At 32.4% G+C, this 24625-nt stretch overlaps 1 protein-coding gene across 1 annotated transcript in view; it reads right to left on the bottom strand.

Moving 5' to 3' along the window:
* Pnn (desmosome associated protein-like protein pinnin) overlaps positions 1–24625 on the bottom strand; it is an 86455-nt gene that overhangs the window by 50375 nt on the left and 11455 nt on the right. The window lies entirely within an intron of this gene.

The raw sequence follows: 24625 nt of genomic DNA, 5'->3' as shown, positions 1-24625 counted from the left end.
CCACAGTTCCATTCAGTGACCCTAGGACTACCATTTATATATAGTGTCATATCCGAGCCCTTTTCCTAATTTCCATAATGGCCAAAAATCCTCTCCAGATTTATTTTTTCACAAAACTCAAATTTATTGGAATCCCAAAATTATTTCAGATATCCCACTACCACAGTTCCATTCAGTGACCCTAGGACTACCATTTCTATATAGTGTCATATCCGAGCCCTTTTCCTAATTTCCATAATGGCCAAAAATCCACTCCAGATTTATTTTTTCACAAAACTCAGATTTATTGGAATCCCAAAATTATTTCAGATATCCCACTACCACAGTTCCATTCAGTGACCCTAGGACTACCATTTCTATATAGTGTCATATCCGAGCCCTTTTCCTAATTTCCATAATGGCCAAAAATCCTCTCCAGATTTATTTTTTCACAAAACTCAAATTTATTGGAATCCCAAAATTATTTCAGATATCCCACTACCACAGTTCCATTCAGTGACCCTAGGACTACCATTTCTATATAGTGTCATATCCGAGCCCTTTTCCTAATTTCCATAATGGCCAAAAATCCTCTCCAGATTTATTTTTTCACAAAACTCAAATTTATTGGAATCCCAAAATTATTTCAGATATCCCACTACCACAGTTCCATTCAGTGACCCTAGGACTACCATTTCTATATAGTGTCATATCCGAGCCCTTTTCCTAATTTCCATAATGGCCAAAAATCCGCTCCAGATTTATTTTTTCACAAAACTCAAATTTATTGGAATCCCAAAATTATTTCAGATATCCCACTACCACAGTTCCATTCAGTGACCCTAGGACTACCATTTCTATATAGTGTCATATCCGAACCCTTTTCCTAATTTCCATAATGGCCAAAAATCCTCTCCAGATTTATTTTTTCACAAAACTCAAATTTATTGGAATCCCAAATATCCATCCATTATTTCAGATGGATAGTTTTTTTTATTTTTTTCCATTTTTTTCTTATTCTGAAATTATTTCAGATATTGTAGGTATAAATTTGTTTATTATAATTCAAGTATTATGACTGTTAAGTGATTAACAGTGATCTGTTAACTGCAAAATGGGCTGAGCTAAAATATGTGGTTTAGGTCTGTGCTAAATAAATTTAAATTTATCTTCACACACATTCTAATACATACAGATAGACAGACAGACAGACGGACATGGCTTAATCGACTCCGCTATCTATAAGGATCCAGAATATATATACTTTATAGGGTCGGAAAATTATATTGTGGAAATTACAAACTTATATATACCCTTCTCACGAAGGTGAAGGGTATAATAAAGTAAATTTGTTTAAAATTGTTGTCGGTTGCTGCTGTTGAATGCTGATTGCTGTTGTTTCTTTTGCTTGTTCTGCCGCCATTGCCTTGTTATTTTCTTATCTATTTTTTACGTCCTTTATACAATCCTTTAAAATGCCTAATAAGCAGAGACATAACTGTTATAAGAAATATCAAAAAAAATTTAGCCATAACTGTTATATTGTAGAAATAAATTTTTGTTTCTTTAAATAATAGTTATTCTCAATGAAAATAAGCTTTGTTTTTCAATAAGTGTTATTCATGTTTTTACGTTGCCTTATAAGAGTTATTCATAATAAATATTTTTTACGTTACTCATAACTTTTATTTTCGATTTATATTTTTTTACGTTGCCTAATAAGAGTTATTTATAATAAATATTTTTTTTCGTTACCCATAACTATTATTTTCGATTTAACTTCACTTGAAGTATCTCCACTTCAACCAATATCCGATTTTCTGATTGACGAATCGACGAATCTTCAGAAGATGACAAAGGCAATACATCGCGAAAGATATTAGCAACTATAGCTGAAATAGAGAGCTTTAAACCTATGAGACTGGACGTAGAAGCCGATTTGTTTGCAATATTAGGAAGAGAAAAAGGATACTTTTGCAATTTTTAAATAAATTGGTTCATATTGTCTATGCACTGCCGGCTAAACGGCTTTCTGTTAAAAGATCATTTTCAGATTTGCGTATTTTGTTGACTGAGAAAAGGTGCAACTTGGCAGACAATGCGTATGCTAAAACATTGATTGTGAAACAAAATTCTTCATAATTAAAAAACACACAATAAAAAACATCAATCTCATACCATGCTTATTTTTTGCGACTTTAAAGGTTAAATTCAATGTATGTACTAATAAAATGCAACCAAGGTGGTGAAAGAAACTTCTTTTGAGTTATGAGCAACGAAAAAAATATATTCTTTAGAATAACTCTTATTAGGCAACTTAAAAACATACAAATTGAAAAAAAAAGTTATGAGCAACGTAAAAAAATATAAATCGAAAATAAAAGTTATGAGCAACGTAAAAAAATATATATTATGAATAACACCTATTAGGCAACGTAAAAAAATATAAATCGAAAATAAAAGTTATGAGCAACGAAAAAAAATATTTATTATGAATAACTCTTATTTGAAAACGTAAAAATTATTCATTGATTTATGCCTAACTTTTTCAGTCTCAAAAAATTTAATAACAGTTATTTTTGGTCTCTGCTAATAAGTGCTATAAGTGCGGTACTTGCTCTTTAAACATTGGAAAAACACAAGCTAGTGTGCAATGTAAAAGCTGTGGAGATTGGTTTCATGCTCAATGTTCCAATATTAATGACGAGATTCTTACATTGCTCAAGGAGGTAAAGTTTCTATCATATACATGCGATAAGTGTGAAGCAAATCCTCGTAAGGTACTTGAAACGGTTATTCAGGATGAGATTAGTGGCATCAATAAGAAAATGGATTTATTTATTAATAAAAATCAGGATGATTTTAACGAGATGAAGAATGTAATTGTCAAAGCTGTCGATGACTTAAAGTCAGATATGTTGTCATGTCGTAAGAAACTACAAGAAGATATTTAAGATGTAGCAAACTCATAAAACAAATTGATTCGTCCACGTCGACAAAAATATCTTCTCTTGAAGACGAGAATAACATTTTGCACAGGAGGATAAACCGTACAAACTTCATTATTAGCGGCCTACCTGCTGGTTTGGATGATCTGCTTGCTCCTGTCATTAAAATTGGCTCCATATACAACGTCAATTTAACTACTGATCAAATACAACATTCTTGTTATATCAATAAGGGCAAGTCTATACTTGTTAAATTGAATAATGTTTTTCTGAATGATAAAATTATGAAGGAATATTTCAAGACTCGTACTTTGAAGCTGTGTGATGTTATTGGTGGCAGTATTGATAACCGTGTTTACCTGAATGATATTTTTTCTCCTGCTGCGAGTAGGCTTAATGCAATGTGCAGGCGTCTGATACGTTTAAAAGCTATTAATAAATTCAAAATATTGAATAAGGATAAGCTTGAAGTGGAAATAACTCTTCCGAATAATGATATTGTCGTTTACAATGCTAAAGGATGTGCTGCTTTACTTACTGGAGTTGGGAATGATGCTACTGTTTAATATAATAAATATAATAGGTTTTATATACACACAGCCTCAAAAGATTTTTATTATCTTAAAAAAATCAAATATTTTTTGGTGTATACTCACTTTTGTGGCTCACTGTAGATTGTTTATCTTGGATTGTAAGTTCTATTATTTTTATATTATTCTACTTTTATATTTTCCTTTTTTATTTTTATTGTTCTTTATGTATAATTTGATCTCATGAATTTCTTATGATTGGCTGTTATTTATAGTTATGAAATAATCTATAAATTTATTTTTGTATATGATTAATTACACTGTGCATGAAATTGACACTTTTTTTCTGTCAAGAGGGGAACCCAGCGGGTTAAACTAATTCGACTACGCTGAATTCAGTGGTGCTAACCGTTTTTTTAGGTTAGCTCATATTTTCGAGATATACCGTTATTTCGAAAATGGAGGAGGTTGCACAACATATATTCGCGTAACTCAATAAAGGTTTAGTTTATTGAATAAACTGAAAAAACCCAAAATCCGCAATAAAATTACGATTAAGCCAGACTTAACATTTTTTTAATCTGCGCAGTCGTTTTAGAAATATAATTTTTTTTAGCAAAAAAAAAAATATTTTTTAGGAAAATTTCGAAATTTTTGTTTTTTAAAACGGCATAAAAAATTGGAAAATGCAGCTACGCTCTTAATTTCCATGCACATAGAAAGCAAAGTTCCAAACAAAACTAAATGATTAAAATCTGTCCACAACTTTTGAGTTTATTCATTTGATTTATTTTTTATTTTTTGCCACTGTACCAGTGTATGAGTCTGGCTATTACTTGGTGAAACCCCTCGACATGTTCATCAGATTCGGCTGGTGATTGTTAATTATATATATGTATTTTATTGTGCGGACAAATCGGTCTTGTAAAAAACTTACGTAACGTATTCTGTTTTTATACCTTGAACACGTAGAATCATAGAAACATGTTTTTTTACAAAATATGGTCATAAAGGCCTTGACAGGTACGTTGATTAAAAATATTACAATATAACTGATTATATTGTAATTTTTTTAATCAACGTAAAATATCTAAGATGGAGGCGTGTAACAAGTTTAATTACTTTTGTTATGTGTGTGGGAAATATACAATTATGCCAAGTCGCCGTAAAATCACTGTTGAAACAATTAACTTGTATCAAAACTTATTTTTCTTTAAGTGTTATATGAGGTAAAAGTTGGACACCATCAATAGTGTGTACATCGTGCATTAGCCATTTAAATAAGTGGAAAAAAACGGAGACGCTATGCCATTTTGTGTTCCAATGATTTGGAGAGATCCCATACATGTTGAAGATGAGTGTTATGCGTGTATAAATCATACAGCCGGTATGAGCAGAAGAAAAAGTGGTTCTATATCTTAAACTGAAACAACATATGCTCAATTTCCGCTGCCACATTCTAATGAAATTCCTGTTCCGGATAACCAAATACCAACAGATGATATTACATCAATACTTCAATCTGTTCAAACCTGTGGAGCAGATGCATCAATGTATCAACCGTCAAACATCACGATTCCATGCAATCATAATGAAATCACGCAAAATCGTCTGGATATAATGGTACGGCGCCTAAAATTGTCTCAAATAGAGTTGTGTAGCTCATGAATGACCTAGTTCAATTGAGCTATTCACTCAACTGAGCGAAGTGAATCATTCATCATACTGAGCGTTTTCAGCTCAGCACTGAGCGTTTTCAACTGAGGGGTTTTGTTTTATGCTCATGTTTCTTTCAGTACTCATGAAAGAGCTGCACAAGCACATTCATTTGTCATCTTCAATGTTTCACTTTACTCGTCAATTCTGTAACATTCTTTCGCTCACTGACATTGAAAAGTGAGTGAGTATTGTGTCCTACAAAAATAAAACGATCATACGAATGTGGACAAAATAAGGTAGACATATTATACATCAATATTTTGGAAATTGCATCTTCTTTTCAAAAATGTTTAAATATATTGAAAATTAAAAACTTCATAGAAGAGTTTTTGCAAAAAAAAGATATATTTTTTTTTTATTTTTTGTTGAAAATTTAAATTTTTAAACTGCTATAACTTTTTGGTTTATGAATATTTTTTTATTAAATTTTACAATTATATAGACATTTTTTGTCGGAATGCAAAAGTGAAAATTTGGATTTAGATTTGTTATTGAGAATCCCACAATTCCCAAAAAACTTTTCAAAAATCCCAAAATTGTTATTTTTTTGATTTTTGGATCTATTGAAGGTACCAAGCTCGGAGCTATGAAATCCCTTTGCATGATATTGAAGAACAGATTGGGACATACAAAACTGGTCTTAATTTTTTGAAACCAGCTATGCGATTTTAGAATATGTTGTCTAAAGTTGAAATTTACATAAAAATAGGTCTACTTCGGAAGGCTCTGGACCACGCAATAATACGAATTTTGATATTATTTTGCTTTTATAATATTTCCCGAAATGTTATCTTTCAGAAAAATATAAACACATTATTTATTTTTTTCTCATTTTCTGTATAATTTAAAATTAATGTAGGTACTTTTTTCGAAAAAAATGGCGAAAAACGACTTTTTTATTTTTTTTAAGTTTGAATGAACATAACTTTTGACTCAGTAGATATTTTTTAACAATTCTTTCTTAAGATTATTAATAAATTTGTTGTTAATTCAAAAGATACTTCAAGAAAATCGGGAAAGAATTGGATCCGTTATTAGCAAAATGACAGACCAAGGCACATAGGTCTGGCGACCCACTTTTTTTGGCCAAAACTAAAATATTCACTTATATACATAAATTCATACAAATGATACAATTAATAACAAAAAACATAATTTTTTTTAAGTTTTTAATAATTTATTTTTTTTTTGTTTTTTACTTCCACTCTGCCAAATTCTGAGTAAATCACAATTTTTGAAGTAAAAGTATCCTGAAACAAAAATTGATTTCTTAAAAATAAGCAAAAACTAGCAGAAAGTTATGGATGATTCCTAAGGACAAAATATCACTGTAATTTTGTGCGTTTTTGGTTCGATGAAATCGGTTGAAATTATGTATGTTATATACATTATATAATTATGAGTAAATCACAATTTTTGAAGTAAAAGTATCCTGAAACAAAAATTGATTTCTTCAAAATAAGCAAAAAGTAGCAGAAAGTTATTGATGATTCGTAAGCACAAAATATCACTGTAATTTTGTGAGTTTTTGGTTGGTTGAAATCGGTTGAAATTATATAAGTTATATACTATTTTTTTTTATAAAAAGTTAAAATCACTGATTTTTAGGTTATGAAAGTTTTTTATGTAATTTCTTATTACCATAATTTTTATTGAATATTTCACTATTCAAAATTTAACTACTTTCCATCGTCATTAATATCCATAACTAACTGACTTAAAAAGTTTATTTATTTTCGTGTAATATGTGACTCAAAGAAAACAAAAAATTACACCACGTGTTTCAGTTTACCACTGCACTTAAAACATTGAACTTTCTCCCTTCATAGAATAACGGTTAATTGAAGTTTGTAAAAACAAAATATTTTTTTTGTTTATCTGAAGTGTTTGCTACTACATCCTAACAACAAATATAGTAAAAAGAGTTTTGAGTTTTGGCCAAAAAATGTGGTTCGCCAGACCTATGTGCAAGGTAGGCAAAAAAATAAAATTTTACTTTTCAAATGCGAATAACTCGTAAATATAAGAGATAATATATGGCTAAAGCAATGTTTTTTGTAGATCTCGTCTAGTACATTCCATATATATAAAAATCTTTCAAATCGGATCGCAAACAAAAATTTGGCATCATTTTTAATTTTTGATATACCCGAGGTGCCCCACTTTGGGGCATTGTGGCTCGGCCCCCCCTTGGTTGTTTAAACTTAAAACTTCAAAACTTAAACTTATCGACACCTCCTCTATAGCCATGGGAAATTTTATTAAAATCGGGCTATTCGTTTAGAAGTTACAGATTTATTTCCACTGTTTTTTCAGATCCCCCACTGTGCGACCCACCAAAGTTCAGATACCACCATTGGCAGTATCCAAAGGGCCCATGGGAACGCATTCATGTGGATTATGCCGGACCATTTTTGGGCACTATGCTTTTGATAATCACCGATGCCTACAGTAAGTGGATTGATGTCAGAATAACTTCTACAAGTACTTCGGCCGCCACAATTAATATCCTGGATGAACTATTTGCGAGCTACGGATTGCCAACTACAGTGGTTTCGGATAATGGTACGTGCTTTGCATCAGCGGAATTCAAAGAGTTTCTCACCAATGTGGGTGTCAAATACCACAAGTTTACAGCACCCTACTACCCATCCACCAATGGCTGAGCGATCAGTGCAGACAATTAAAAGCGCAATTAAATTAATGGGTTCAAACAGGAAAAAAAACATTTGAATATTTTTCTACGTCAATATAGAATTGCACCCCATTCCACAACTGGCAAACCTCCAGCACTGTTATGTTTCGGACGTATGTTGCGTACTCGTTTGGATCTACTCATCCCTCAGGATTTGACAACGAGGATGACCGATAAACAATATATGCAATTCAATTCTACTTTCCGCTGTTTCGAACCAATGCAGAATGTCTATTTCTTGTCAAATAACTGCCGTGGTGCTGAATCGCCTAGGGGATTTGCATTACGAGATCCTTTACGATGGCAAACGTGTTAAACGCCACATTGACCAAATTCGTTATCGCGATGATTTAAAAGTGAAAACGAATGGAAAAGGAACACAATCTGCAGATATTGGACAAAATACACGAAGACGGCGGTCCCATGTGGAATTTGATACTTCAAACGCATCCCGTTCAGATGGGGAAATCGTGGTCGGTGACCCACCGAATAATTTTTCGACACCTCTACCGAATTATTTTGATAATGAAGCTACATCTTCCACTGGTTTTTCTACACCGCAATCAAACTTCCGGGGATTTAACTCTGCGGGAGGTGATAATCAATTACAAAACAACGTTAATGCCGGAGGTGAGACGGATATTGCGGAACCAGAACCGAACGATGAAGGACAGGAAGAACAAGTTCCATTACGTAGGTCCACCAGGTTACGAAGACGCAAGATAATATTTTCACCGGAATGATTGGCTATGTGAGGGAGGAAATGTTATGTATTAATCTGGCATCTTTGTTATGTTATATTTGAGTTGCAATAATCTGGTAACCTGTATATAAATAATCAACTGTCATAGTATTCTGTAACTTAAATTTTATTGTAAAGAGTTCTATTGAATATTAAAGATCATTAATTAACAATAAAGATATTGCTGTTTCAATACATAAAATGGGGATTATTCAACTGGATTGAGGGATAGTTTGGAACCTCATAAGTACCATCTTCACCGCCCAGAAGATCTATATGCAAAAATGGCAAACAGTTGTTCATATACTCATACTGATCTTTCGGATGCATATTTACAAACGGAAGTTACAGCAGATTCAGCTAAATTACTTACCATAACACCCATACGTTCAATCGTTTAGCTCCTGGCGCAACAAATCATGGATACAATGCTCATGGGTATAGACGATGCTGCAGCGTATATAGAAGACATAATAATTGGTGGCTCAACTGTTCAAAAGCATTTGGAAAATGTTAACAAAGTTCTTCAAAAGCTACGTGAATTTAATTTCCACATCAAGTTAGAAAAATGCTAATTTTTCGCCAAAGAAGTCAAATATCTTGGCAACATAATGTATCAAGATGGTTTACGTCCAGATCCTGACAAAATAAAAACCATTTAACACGACCAAACTATTACTATGGTAAATACATATATAAACCAAATGAGCACTCTGAGAGCACCACTTGATAACCTATTGAAAGAAAACGTAAAATTTGAGTTGACAGTTGCATGTCAAAAATCTTTCCAAAAATTCAAAGAACTTTTAAGCTCAGATTTGCTGCTAACTAGAGTATCCAAAACCGGTCAACCGGTTTTTTCATCTTTGTAAACTCCACCGGTTTCTGTATTTTTAACTTTGATACCATTTTTAAAAATATTGATTTATTTTATAGAACATTGTAGCATTTGACAACATTTAGTAAAATATATTGTTACGTTTTAACCTTTTCAAAACGTTGGTTTATTTCCTTTAAATAAACCGGATACTTTTGATTGCAAATAAAAGCCGTTTAGTAGTTTAAAAATTGTAACAACACTTTATTTATTCAAAATGTACAACAACCACAGAATTAAATAGCCACTCAATGTTTTTTATACAAGTTTATAAATTCTCAGAAATACAGACACAATTTATAATGTACACGAATTTACTTGAAAAAAACACAACACACTTTAAGGCACTTAGTTGATGTTTATTCGAAAAGCGTCTCTGATAAACTCACTAACGACTGCAACCTCTGCCACTATTTATAACACTGCCATCCGCTCTCTAGATTGCTCTTTAACTGTCAAAGTTCGAATATTCTAGATCATACGCCATATGTGGTGTACTTTCTACAATGTTCTTTAACTGAATATTCGAATTCAAACAGCGTTGCCAACTTACGATCAATGGTCAACTGAAAGCTTTTATTTAATAATGCCCACAGATATGTTACAGTTTGCTATTACAGCAATGTTATTTGAAAGCATTATGCTACTTTTAAATCAGCCCTTAAAATCGTTATATTTGAATTCAAGTACAATTTCGTAACAATATAAAATAATTGCATAAAGAATTCAAAAATGCTAAATTTCGATTAAATAAAAATTTAATATAAACCGGTTAACCGGTTTTTCTGAAGACAAAAACCGAAACCGCTTAACCGGTTTTTGAAATTTGCCGGTTTTTTGGACACTCTACTCTTAACACATTATAAACCAGAATTACCAATCAAGGTTGCAGCAGATGCATCAGGTAAAGGTATTGGCGCAATCATATGTCACATATATCCTGATAAGTCAGAGAAAGGCATTGCTCATGCCTCACGTACACTTACACCAGCAGAGAAAAACTATTCTCAAATAGAGAAAGAGGGACATGCATTGATTTTTGCCGTAAAGAAGTTTCATCGTTATATATATGGAAGACAATACACCTTGTGTACTGATCACAAACCTCTTTTAACGATTTTTGGTAGAAAATCTGGAATTCCAGCGTATGCTGCAAATAGACTTCAACGTTGGGCGTTAACTCTTATGATGCACGATTTTAAAATTGAATACGTTAACACCAAAGAATTTGCATGCGTTGATGTTTTATCAAGACTAGTCGACACCAACATGTTCACTAGGGATATAACTTTTGAAATTTTTTTGCAAATTGGCATAGCATAGTCGAGAATAGAGCATTAAAAAATATGAAAAACCACGGTATTATTTTTTCGTGGTTGTTAAAAAAGTTCACGCACCAAACGCAATAAAGTTATTCATTAAATTTTTTCTATTATTTTGAAAAACAATATATTTTATTTTAATAATAACTGCGGACATACTTCAAAATATAACTTTTAAATAAGGGAAGTATCTCTCACACTTGCAAAAAAAAAATGAAATTATTTATATAATTTTTCAGAGAAAAAAAAAGTTGGTTTATTTTAGAAATTGGTGTCGGTGCGTGATGTTTTTGATTCCAAATGACCTAAACAAATGATTTTCATTATTAATACAACATTGGCCATCACGTGGTGGTATGCCAAAAATTTCGCCAAAATTAGTTATATACCTACAGTCTTATGCAAAAAAAAAACCTTATTGTAGATTTAAAACACAATTTTGTTAACGAACACTTTAGCTTTAAAACCCATTTATAAAAGTATTGTATGCAAAAACGTTTGTTAAAGGCATAATAACTAATGTACTGATTTTTGTCTAAGCTGGCAATGCTTCTCATTTATTTCCCCTTTTTCGTTGTTAGTGTTGCTTTTATGTTTATGTTGGAGGGTGGATTTTTAAATGTGTTTGGTGTTAGTGAAACGTGGTTGAAAGATTCAGTTTCTGTCGGTGTTGTTGATATTCCTGGATATGTTTGTCTTAGGAATGATAGAATTTCTGGGAGAGGTGGTGGTGTTGCTCTCTATGTTTCTAATGCTATTAGGAATAAAGTAGTTTATAGGGGGAGGGATTTTGGTGTTGTTGAGTGTTTGTTTGTTGAACTTTATTTTAGCGATGTAAAAGTTTTGGTGGGAGTGGTGTATCTACCCCATGGGGACCTGGATTCCTTTGAGAGCGAATTGTCAGATTTGTTTGTCCAATATTCACACATTTTTCTTATGGGTGATTTTAATAATAATTTATTCGATCCCATTAAGTCCATGGGAGTGCGTAATATATGTGGTAGAATGGGTCTTGCTATAGTTCACAATTCGATGCCTACACATTATGATATACGTTACAATTCAACTTCTTTGTTGGATTATTTTTTGGTTTCAACGCCTGAATTAGTTGTTAAATCTGAACAATTTCAGTGTCCAGGTATAACGCGTCATTCATTTATTTTGCTTTCTATTACGGTTTCACAGTTGAACACTGAGCGATATTTTCAGTATTATGATTATAATGCTGTTAATATTTATTCTATTGCAGATATGATATCTGAATGCAATTTTGATGATATGTATTTGACGGGCATTGTTGATGAGCAGTTATTTATACTGAATAACAATATGCAGTTATTGCATTCTCTTGTCCCATTAAAACGTAGAAGGATCCTTACTCAAATTGATGATTGGATGAAAAATCCAGAGATTAAATATCAGGTATCACTTAGGGATTTTGCGTATGCGACATATTATCGTAATAGAACTGATGAGAATTGGAGGGTGTTTTGTCGGTATAGAAATAGGGCAAAATTAGTTATTAGAAATTTGGTCGATTCTGAATAGGAATGGAGTTGGACGTTGTCCGGATAATTTTGAGTGTGCTGATCTTGAGAGTTTAAATAATGCATTCTCTTCTAATCAATCTCAGGATGGTGTTGGCCTTATTGACATTTCTGATATTCCTAGTGGTGGTTTTTCATTTCGAACAGTGGATTTGTTTGAGATGTTTGCAGCTTTTGATTTGATTAAATCTAAGGCTGTTGGTTACGATGGTTTTTCATCATTCACTATTAGTTTATAAACTGTATAGGTATTTCGGATTTTCTAGTTCTGCATGTAAATTGATAGCTTCTTATCTTGCGGATAGAAGGCAGTATGTTTCAAGCAGTGGTTTTAGTTCGGGAATGCTTCCTGTTTTTAGTGGTGTGCCTCAAGGATCTGTACTTGGGCCTTTACTTTGTATTATGTTTGTTAATGATCTTTTTACTACAGTATCTAGCAGTATGTGCCTGCCATTTTCGTATGCTGATGATGTGCAACTTTTGTTTAAAGGTGATTCATTATTTCCTGATGTCTTGCAGGGTATGATTGATTATACTGTTGGATTGTTATGTCGCTGGATGTTTGAGAATGGTCTTTCTGTCAATGTTAATAAAACTAAAGCAATGCTATTTGGTGATAGCGGTGGTAATAACTTTTATGTTGCCTTGAATGGTGCTTTAATTGAATTTGTTGATAAACTTAAGTGTCTTGGTCTTATTATTGATACAAAATTGAGCTTTGAAAGTCACATTAATTCAATTAGTTCAATAGTTTCTAGTGTTAGTTTTACTCTGCGTAAACTATATACTTTAGATTTGGTTTTACCTTTTCACATTAAAAAACGTGTTGTTCATGGTTTAATTTTGCCAATATTTTTATATGCCTTAGAAGTGTATTCTGGTACAGTGGGATACGTAATTAAGAAGCTAATGGTGTTTTCTTTTCTGGTATAAATGATGCATTTATTCTGCCTTTTACCCTTCTTTGTGTTCTTTTCTGAAAAAAATGTAGTTTGGTCGTGTTCTTTTCTAATAATGTTACCATAAAACCCTGAATATATGCATCAATTTTAACAAAGGGTTAGACATGCACCACTTTTTATATAAGCAAAAAGTATAGTTTTATAATATTTAGAAGCTATATAAAAGAAAAGTGCATAAATGGTAATGATTTTTGTTCTATTGTGATCGTTAAAAATGCAACACATTATGAGGGTATGGGTAACATTTAATAAATGGTACAACATATATAGGCAACATTTTGTGTCAGAAAAGAAAACACCATAAGACTTGCATTCAATAGAGTTATGAGGTAAAATTGCGGCAGCATGTCTCACATTATGTTTCGAAATTCTTGGGTATGTCTTTTGATGATTTTCTTAAATTTAGAAGTTTATTGTATTTTTATAAGGCTTACAAGGTAAAAGCGCCGGTATATTTGATTGATTTATTTCAATTTGGAAGATCTACTAGAAATAAGCAGTTGAAAATTCCGATGTTAACTCCAGTATTGGAACGTTAATTTTTTGTCAGGGTAGCAAGACTTTTTAATAATTTGCCGGCTTCATTAAAGACATTTGATTTCTCTGTTGACACTTACAGAAGGAAGCTATATCAGACTTTAGTCTAAATAACTTTTCTCTGTAGTTGTTGGTATGGGAATATGGTGTCTTTGGTGGAGTTGGTAAATTGTTTTTTAAGATTGCTATTTTTGCAGGAAGTGAATGCTAACTTTAATGTGTTGTTATGGAATTGTTTATCTGCTTGTTCTACGATAATCTTCTGAATTGTCATGAATTTTAATTGGGATTTACTATTTATAAGTCTTATAATTGTATGTGACTTTTCTAATTTTTTTATAAATTGCGAAAGAATAATATATGGATTTTTGATGCATGTTGTGGGATATGTTCTGGAGTTTTAGTTGAGTATTGTGTTCCTATATTTTGTTGTATGCTGATCTTATTTTCTTCTTGCTGTTCTTCATTTTACTGCAGTGTACTTTTTAGGATTGTGTGTTGGTGTAATTAAGTATGTATAATTATTATTTATTGATGGATACTAATTTATACTGGAGTATATGGTTTCTAGTTTGTAAATTTAACTTGTTTTTATAGTGTTAATGTGAATCTTAAAAGACAATTTGGTGTCATGATTTGTTCCAAACCCTTATATTTATTTACAAATTTCTTTTGATTGCCGCTTGATGTGATTTGAGGGTGGTTAACTACTACAACTCTGTAGTGTTGGTTTGTTTTTTTTTTCCATTAATGAAGGATAATTTGTATCTAGCTATGTCATAATTTGGAGTATAATAATTGTGTTCTGTTTATTATTGAGTAATATTGTTTTGCTGATAAACATTTGCTGTGTTGTGTTTGTTAAAGTTTATGGCCGATGCATTTTGTTTGATGGTGTTTTGAAATCATTTTAATATAGCGTATATAAGAGGTAGATCCAGTACGCACTGATGTGGAGTAACTAATGTATGGGAAGTTAACCTGGATATAGCTGCTGCTTACATGTGCTGTGTTTTTCTGGGGATATGAATATGTATGACTTATGTGTGGTACTAAATGATTGATATACTCTATTACAGTTAGTTTTTTGATAGTGATTGCTTTTCCCTATTTATAGTTTTATTCCAGTTCTAATGTTAGTATACCACATTGACTCTTTGTGGATTGAAGTCATAATTATTTTTTGTTTTGACTCAGTTTGATGTCGTTGCTTTTTGTATGCTGCCTAAATCATCTTTGCTACTACTGCTGTTTCTTCAAATATGTGAGAATTTTTTTGTGGTACTTCTTTGTTGGACTTTTGGTTGACCATGTGTATTATTGATTTACTGAATATTGGTATTGATATTTTGATGAGCTTAGGATTTTAATTATTATTGCTGGTAGCTTTTGACTTTTTCTTTGAGGATGCTGTAAATATGTTATGGAGTTCTACTGTTTTGGGTGAGAAGCTATTATTTATGTTGGTAATAATAATAATGGTTGTTGCAGTGTATAATTAAATTTATTGTACTAGAAATTTAAATATAACCACAATTTTATAACACTTATTTTCTAATTGCACTTTACAACACTTATTTACAATTTTATCTTTACTTCTCCCATTTCTTGTATTTTTCATTTGTTGACATTTATCATTCACTTCATTATCCTAATATCGAAAGTTCTAAACCACGTTTTATAATGTCATTTAATAGTATTAATAATATAAATGGTTAAGCAACAGGGTACTTAAAGATCCAATTTAAACACAAGTGTATGTATTCTTATATAATAATCTGTAATTTAAACTGAATTTCTTGAATAAAATTTGCAGATTTTAGCTGTAGTATAACATCTGAAAAGTACTTTTTATTGAACAATACCCGACGTCTTAACATTCTAAAATACTTTTGTATTATTGCAACGCCATAAATACCTTGGCAATGTACAACTTTGGTTTGTGAACACACTTGTGGATTACGCAACATAACCTCAAACTTGGAATTATCCATCAGTCTACTTCAAAGGAAGATTGTAACACGAATTATGGACACATCTCCAAATGATCAATCAACTTCTACTACTCCATCCACCGCTTCAGGCTCATACCCTTCAGCCGCCTCCACAACTGCGGTCAATGCTGCAAAAGAACCATACAAGCAAAATGATGCTCATAGTGAACTTGATGGCGATCCCCATACAGAGGTAAATGCTACTCAAACCCCAGCCAAAGCTAAAATAAAGGTAAGAAAATCTTCCTGATTTACCCCTCTACGTACTCGATCTGGTTTAACGCGTCAACAACCAAAACGTGCTCGCCTCATTGCCAAACCTACGAAAAGAAAATCAGTTTTAAAAGAACATGCCACCTCGATAGCCCCTCCTACGTCTGACGTTATAATCTCTCAATTACCAGAAAGCTCCGTAGCTCAAAGAGAAAATCTAGCTGCACATATGTCTTCGCTATCGATTCAAACACCTGTGAAATCCAATACCATTTCCAGCTTGAATGCTGTCAATCAGGCGGCAACATCGTGTATTACAGGTGCATCGAGTATTCCCATGTTTAATTTACAGAAGGAAAATTTAATAAAAAATTATAGCTCAAATAAAAACCAACCTATTTTAAATTATGCCCCTATGAACGTTTTCCAATTCAGTGGTCCCACTGCAAATTCCAATTCAGGCTATCCTAATATTAGTGCTCAACTTTCTAATGTGAATAATACAATAAACGGCCAAAACGAAAGTTCTCTCTCATCACATGTTCATCCATTTACCTTCCCTTTCTCGCAATCTTACAATTCATTTCATTCGATGCCTACTAATGCAGTCCCTCATCTCTCTTCCGTACCATTTACACATAACTATTTGAATTCTTCCATTCCTCATAATTCTCATACAAACAATTCGTCAGTTTTACAACAAAATTACTCTTATCAGACACCTAATTTCATGTACAACAGTATGCCGACTATTCAGCAATCAAATGTAAATAATTTAACAGCTGATGTATCATTATCTACTTCACAAGTTGCAGCACGCCAAGCGATTAGTAAAGATTTACCAAATTTTAGTGGCAATCCAGAAGAGTGGCCAATTTTTATAACAAATTATGTGCAGTCGACAGAGAGATGTGGATTTACAGAGCAAGATAACCTCATACGTTTACAAAAATGTTTGAAGGGACAGGCTTTAGAAGCTGTGAGAGGTAAACTGATGATGCCAGCAACTGTAAACTTCGCAATTGAAACTCTTCGCATGTTATATGGCAGGCCAGAAATAATTCATCATGCTTTGCAAAGGAAACTTAAAGAGCACATAGGGTGCCCCGATAGACTAGACGATAGTGTGCTGGACTATCAATCCAAGGGTTGCGGGTCAGACAAGCAAAACGCTTCGCAAAAAAAAACATACCGGTGCGAAAAGATAAATTGGATACTCTTATACAATTGGCTTTTGCTGTACAAAATTACCGAACAACAATGCAAGCAATGGGTCTTGGCGATTATTTAAATGATCCTATGTTGCTAGATGACTTAGTTCAAAAATTGCCATGCGATTTAAAATTAGATTGGGGTTGATATCGTATTACCTTCCCAAGGGTTGACATCACCATCTTTGATGGTTGGCTATATAATTTAGCTACTTGCGACCACACTTTCTTGTTATAAATGTTCTCAGAGTCATCGCTTAGCAGAATGTCCAGAATTTTTGTCATTATCAGTAAATGATAGATGGAATTTTATTCGGGAGGTTAATTTATGTTTGTGCTGTTTTAAAAAACATTCGTTACGCCGCTGTTACTCAAAAAAACAATGTGAAGTGGACAATTGCAAAATGACACATAACCCTCTTTTGCATAATATGAACCAAGGTCAACAGAAAAATAATCAAAATAAGCCTCAAGGACACGATTCCAACGAAAACTCAGTTTTATTTCATAAAAAGGAGAATAAATCGATATTTCGCTATGTGCCAATAACTCTCTATGGAAAAACACATTCTTTAAATACGTTTGAACTTGAAAATGAACGGAGGAATTGTGTCTACAGTGGACAGGCGATATAACACAAGCAGATGAAAATTCAAAGAAAGTATTTTTGCAAATTTCGGCACGTGATCAAATTGCAAACAAAATGCCACTGCATAATGTAAGAACAATTACCAATTTGGATCTGCCTACACAGACTCGTACAAAAGAAGACATTACCCAGAACGAACATCTAAGTATACATCAATTTTATCATACACGTAAGTAAAAGCAAGACTTCTAATTGGACTTGATAATGCAAAAATTTGTGTTCCCTTGGAAATTAAAGAAAGTTCAAACGATGGATTAATTGCAATAAGATGTCGAATCGGTTGGAGTGTTTATGGCCGCCAGTGCACAGGTACTACTTCCCTCAATAGGGTAATGCATGTTTGCCCATGTGGTACGTATGATCGTATGGATGAATTGCTACAGAATTAATTTTCTTTAGATTCAATAGGAATAAAACTAAATGTTAATCCACTTCGTTCCAAAGATGAACGTGCAAAAACAATTATGCAATCTACAGCAAAATACATAGCTGAGGAAAAGATAAGGGAAACTGGACTACTATGGAAATATGAAACCATATGCTTGCCTGATTCATTACCTATGGCTCGTCGCAGATTATTTTGCCTAGAGGCTAAAATGAACAAAGATTCTAAACTTAAATCATTCATGGTGGAAAAAATACAAGATTATGAGCAAAAAGTTATGTTGCAAATGCTCTCCTAATGTCACAATTGATGTATGCCTTGGAGACATATTCAGGCACCAACAGTACATTCTTGAGGAGAATCCAACTTACATTTAATCGTATTATCAGATTTATTTACCGATTGAGAATTAGAACTCATGTCTCTCCCTATGTTATGGATTTTATTGGGTTTACATTTGAAGATTTCATAAAATTAAGAATGCTGTTACTATTTCGTAAAGCTATTATGACGAATTGTCCGAGGTATATTGTAGTTAGTTTCCAATTTTCGCGATCTAGTAGAAACCCACAGATAGTGTGTCACCGTATAGCCTCTTCCATTTATGAAATATCACTTCACGTGAGAGTCTTACGGGTGTGGAATCCTCTTCCCATAAAATTAAAATTTTTTTCTTTTTCGAATCAAACATTTAAGCGTAGACTGAAACAATATTTTGAACAAAGTTTGCAAATTTGTTTCTTTGCTTTTATTATTTTTTTTTATTATTCTCCCCTTTGCATATTACCTAATACTGTATATATAATTATTATACTTTATATTACAATTTTTTGTTATTGATTATTATATTTTTTTAAAATTTTAGTTTTTAATTTACTTTTCTTTAATTTCTATTCTTACTATGTATAAATTTTTTAATTTTATGTAATTAATTTTTTCTGAGTGGAATATGAATCATATTTGGCCCTAAGGGCTTGATTCTAAATAAATGAAATAAATAAATAAAAAAAGGTTATATAAGAAAGCTGCAAAAAAATTAAATTTCTTGTGGCGGTAAATCATGGTACATTCCTATTTTCACGGTTCGTATTGTTTGGGACGCTGCAGTGGCAGTAGAAAACGTTTCTTTAAATTCTGTTCTTTTGAAAGGTTCCGACTTATTAAAATCATTATTGGGCGTACTTCTTCGTTTTCGTGAGAGGCCAATTGCTCTTGCAGGTGACATTCGTGAAATGTTTCACCAGATCCGCATTGCGAAAGGTGATCAATGTTCACATGGCTTAAAATGGTCCCAAATATACCAAACATTCGTATTCCAAGGTGTCATACATTTTTAAGTTGTTCTAAAAATTTTCAACTGCACACCTTTGTAGACGCTAGCATTGATGCGTATGCTGCTGTAGTCTTCTTACGAATTGAATATGAAGGCAACATAAAATGTAGTCTCGTGGCATCAAAAACTAGAGTCGCAAACTCGAACTAATGGCTGCAGTAACTGGTTTACGATTAGCGAATTTCACTATAATGTCACTGAAAATACATCGCAAATTCTTCTGGTCCGATTCTAAGGATGTCCTATATTGGATAAAATCGGATGCGAGAACGTTTCAACAGTTTGTATCATTACGGATAGGGGAAATACTAGAAGGTTCACAAGTAAAGCTGTGGTGATGGGTACCCTCAACCCTTAATGTGGCAGATGACGGCACAAAATGGAATAGCGTTCCAAATTTGAATTTTAATACACGCTGGTTTCTTTGCCCTTCATTTTTAAATTTGGATGAAGCAATGTGGCCTATATCCGAATTTACTGATCCTCCTAATATACACACCGAGCGACTCCATCACGTTGAAGTAAAAATGCCAACATTTCCTTTGTCAACAATAGTTCCCGACCCAAATAAATTTAGCAAATGGGAAATAAGTATCAACATGGTGGAATTGTTTATATTCAAGGCATGTCAAGAAGAGACTTATTATGAAGAAATTTTAACCTTGAAATCAAATAAATGCATTTCACAAAAAAGTAATATTTACCATATCTCACCATATCTCGACGAATTGGGGATTTTGCGAATGAAAGGGCGTATTGACGCTATTTTGGATGTACCCATGGATGTTAAAAGGCCCATAATTCTTCCTCAAAAACATCAAATTACATATTTACTTATAGACTTTTACCATCGCAAATACCACCATCATCATAATGAGATCGTCGTTAATGAAATTCGTCAACGATTTTGGATCTCAGGATTGAGAGCAGCTGTACGATCCCTATCAAAGGCCTGTCAACTATGCAAAAACAAGATAGCCATTCCATGTGCACCAAAAATGGGCGATCTACCGATTGAACGGCTTTCATCCTATACTAGACCATTTCATTTTACAGGAGTCGATTACTTTGGTCCCATTGATATCGTTATTGGGAGGCGAAAGGAAAAACGATGGGGTGTATTATTCGCATGTATGACAGTACGTGCAGTTCATATAGAAATTACTCCATCTCTTTCCACAGATTCATTCTTAATGGTTTTCAAACAGTTTATGAGTCGTCGTGGAGTACCTCGGCGTATTCTCTCTGATAACGCAACAAACTTTCGTGGAGCTTCCCGTTTTTTAAAAGAAATTGAGAAAATATCACCAAATGAGCTCGAACGAAAATATCCAGAGATTGAGTGGGTTTTCATACCCCCGATCACACCTCACATGGGGGGGTCGTGGGAGAGGATGGTGCGATCTATAAAATCTGTACTGATGGACATTTTGCCTGAAGGTGGTCTACGTGAAGAAGTCTTAAGATCAGCACTAGCTGATGTGGAACATATTTTGAATTCACGTCCATTGTTCCTTTGGAGTCATCAGAAGACGAGGCACTCAACCCAAATCATTTTTTAATTGGTTCTTCAAGTGGCATGCGACAATGAGTAATTCCAGATGGCAGTGGATTATCATTGAGTAAAAATTTCAAAATTTCATGCATTATAGCAGATAGATTCTGGAAACGATGGGTGAGAGAAATGTTACCCTGTTTGGCTAGGCGCACGAAGTGGTATGGGGATTCTGTTGATCCAATAGCGGTAAATGATATCGTCATTATTGTGGATGAACATACTAAGAGAAATACGTGGATGAAGGGAATCGTTATTGATGTTCACCAGGGGAAAGATAAAATTGTCCGCAGCGCTGTGGTAAAAACCAAAAGTGGTCTCCTTACTCGCCCTGTGGTCAAGCTTGCAAAGCTGGATATAAAGAAGTAAACCCCGAGCAAAAGCACAAAGTTTACGGGAGGGACTGTGTTGCAGTGTATAATTAAATTTATTGTACTAGAAATTTAAATATAACCACAATTTTATAACACTTATTTTCTAATTGCACTTTACAACACTTGTTTACAATTTTATCTTTACTTCTCCCATTTCTTGTATTTTTCATTTGTTGACATTTATCATTCACTTCATTATCCTAATATCGAAAATTCTAAACCACGTTTTATAATGTCATTTACGGCCATTTTCACAATGTACGATTAAAAGTTAACGTGAACTTTAACCGCAAGTTAGGCTAATATGAATTTCACAATGTACGATTAATTCTTAACTGACACTATTTAACAACAAAGTTGCTGTTAAATATAACCGAATAAATTTCGCCGGTTAGCATCTTAATTGTAAGAAATATAATAAAAGAACATGGAAAAACATTTATATTTTTGTAATATTTATAATTTTTAAAAGTGTAAAGCGAAGAAAAGTAAATTTTGCACGGGGTGATCCATATACCACCCGGATATTGCACTTACAAACCAAACAACAAATGTGCACTTTTCCTTGTTGGTTTTCAGTAATTGTTGTTCAGTTTGTTCTGTAAATTTTACAGTTAGGAACCTTAATATTTTTGAGTTTTATACGTTTTTTTTTATTATACCACTAAGAAAACACAAATTATTATTTTTTATGCCGTCTTTTAGACAATTTTTTATATTTCAATCTTTCATTACACTATTTTTCGTAAACAAATGTATGCATTATTGCCATACTTTCTACTGAATGCTTTGGTTAAGTAATCAAATGATGGTGAAACGTAAATCGGTAACCGTTGGTTAAATGGTCCCCGTTAAACAAACCGACAGTTAGTTAATTTTCCGGTTAAAATGAAATAATCGTACATTGTGAAAATGGCCGTTAATAGTATTAATAATATAAATGGTTAAGCAACAGGGTACTTAAAGATCCAATTTAAACACAAGTGTATGTATTCTTATATAATAATCTGTAATTTAAACTGAATTTCTTGAATAAAATTTGCAGATTTTAGCTGTAGTATAACATCTGAAAAGTACGTTTTTATTGAACAATACCCGACGTCTTAACAATGGTATTACTGTCTTTAGATTATGTTTTGAGCATTGTTTGTATATTTGGAGCTGGTACACTTGAAATTATCTGTTTTGCCTTCAGCTCTATTAATGTTTATAATTGGATCGAGTTGTTCTATTGCCTTGTTGATATTTTGGGTATGCTGATATCTTTATTGATCTTATTTACATAACTTTCTAATTTCTATACTGGCTAAGTGTTCTGCAGTTGTCAGTTCTATTGTTTTGGTATATCTCATTTTCATTTTATCTATTTTAAACATGATATTTGTTCGCTGGATAATTTATCTAATTCATATTAGCTTTTGATATTTTTGTGTAGAGTAATTTGCAGTTTATATTTGCAGATGTGATACTAATGTAATTCACGTCACCAGAATGTATTGTGATTGTGTGTGTTTTTGCTTTTACACAGGAGTATAGAATGGTGTTGTATTTTTTTTTCTCCTTGATGGACCTGGGTTGTTTTGAGTGTTGTACTTCTTGAATTTTTTTCTTATTTGAACTCAATATTTTTTATTATACAATGAGTTTTGTTTGGTATAATTTGAGACTTGTAGTCACAAATTCTGTTTATTGTTTTTTTTTCTCTCTCAACCATATTTTATTGAACCTAATTGTATTTTTGAATTTATTATTTAATATATAGTATGTATTCTCACTTTAATTTTATTGGCTACAATTTTGTGAGGTTTTGCTTTTTGTAGTTTAAATGTCTTTATTACTATCTATTAGGGTATTCAATCGATTAACCGTTGTTTAGGTTGCATCCTTTTGGTAATAACTACATTAAACGTATTATACTATTTTTAACAACGTTAGAATCTATTGTTGCTTCCTTTTTAATGCAACTTTGCTGGAAGTATTTTACTAGATTCTAGCGAGTAAACCGTTAAAGGGTCCTTAAATATTGTTTGGCACCATATTATGCTTGTTATTTTAGCATTAAAAAAACACTTGTCAAATTGTCTTCGACATAAGCACTACGTGCATTTTACTAAAAACGCAATATATTCCTTCTACGAGGTAATATTTATTAACAATAAAAAGAGATCTTCGTCTCTAATTTAAACTTGAAATTTGTTTGTTTTATTTTTATAACAATTTTGGAAAACTTGGATTGATGCCAAACATTTTGTCCTAGCGAACCGGATTTTTAAACGAGTACTGGATCTTTGGGCATCATTGACTCCATCATCCCCTGGCAATAATACAGTCCACCGGCAATATATTTATATTTATTTTTCATAAAATAAGGTACGTAAATATATTTCAATTGTGAGCTAAAGTGAAGTGATTAAAATTCGTTTGATTTTAACGCGAACGCACATACACTTTTCATTTGTGTTTTATTTCATTAAATTCTTCGGTTTTAAAAAATAGTGACACTATTTATTTCATTTGTTTAAAACTTAATTGATACGGACAATAAATAAAAATTAGTATTTCTTACATTTTCTTTTGTACATTTTTTGTTTACAGATTTACATCTGTACATTACAATAACAAATATACATATACGGTTAATTCTTCTTCTTCAATTGTATTGGTCACCCTACGGTCGGTCAGTTTGACTAAACATAGTTTTGGGAACTATTTTTGTTGAATTTTACATATTTTTGTAACTAAATAGAAATTTAATTCAATTTATTATCGATAATTGAATAAGGAAAATGCCGATCACTCCACTAAATAGATTCATTAGAGCATCGGATGCTCTTATTGCTTTTGAGGCAAATTTTAATGATTTTCCTGAGGACATTCATAATATTTATACCTTGGAGGTTCAGAGCGCTGAAATAAAGTTGTTATGGGAGAAAGTTAAAACAACATATGAGGCCTGTTTGGATTTTTTGGATAATTCTGATACAGAGCCTAGTGATATAGATGTAGCTGCGTCTAAATATCAGGTCACATACGTAGCCTATATGAAATGTTTA

Source organism: Calliphora vicina, chromosome 1 (assembly GCF_958450345.1).
Source record: "Calliphora vicina chromosome 1, idCalVici1.1, whole genome shotgun sequence".
Taxonomy (NCBI): Eukaryota; Metazoa; Arthropoda; class Insecta; order Diptera; family Calliphoridae; genus Calliphora; species Calliphora vicina.
Note: the sequence above shows the minus strand (reverse complement) of the source record. Positions and strands in the feature narration are given on the sequence as shown.